Consider the following 454-nt stretch of genomic DNA (forward strand, 5'->3'; position numbering starts at 1 on the left):
TTGAGAACTACCTCCGCCACCCCCCCCCCCTACCAGCCCCATCCCAAGCGGCGCCACAAATGCAAACGTCTACACTTACTTGCATTTTGACAAAGAATTTAATCATGTAATGCCACTGGTTGCATTGTTTAGATTTATCAGCCTTTCAGAATCCACGTCAAATTATTATAAAAATTTGCAGGGAAAATCTCAGTCACTTTTTTTTTTTTTTTGTCTATTAATGGATGTATGAAAAAGACTTCAATAATCATTGTCATCATCGAAGACCAAAGAGATTTTCCCCAGTGTACGTGGGGAGGGAAAAATTTTTGTCGAAGACACCAACGACACACACGGCATGCATACCATAATTCGAAGTTACCCAGCCAAGATCGCAACTTTCAGTCTCGAGATCGATCCCTTCTATACTGATACCCCCCCCCCCCCTCCCCCTCCCTCTCTATTTCTCTGATTA

This window comes from Diadema setosum, chromosome 8 (assembly GCF_964275005.1).
Source record: "Diadema setosum chromosome 8, eeDiaSeto1, whole genome shotgun sequence".
Lineage (NCBI taxonomy): Eukaryota > Metazoa > Echinodermata > Echinoidea > Diadematoida > Diadematidae > Diadema > Diadema setosum.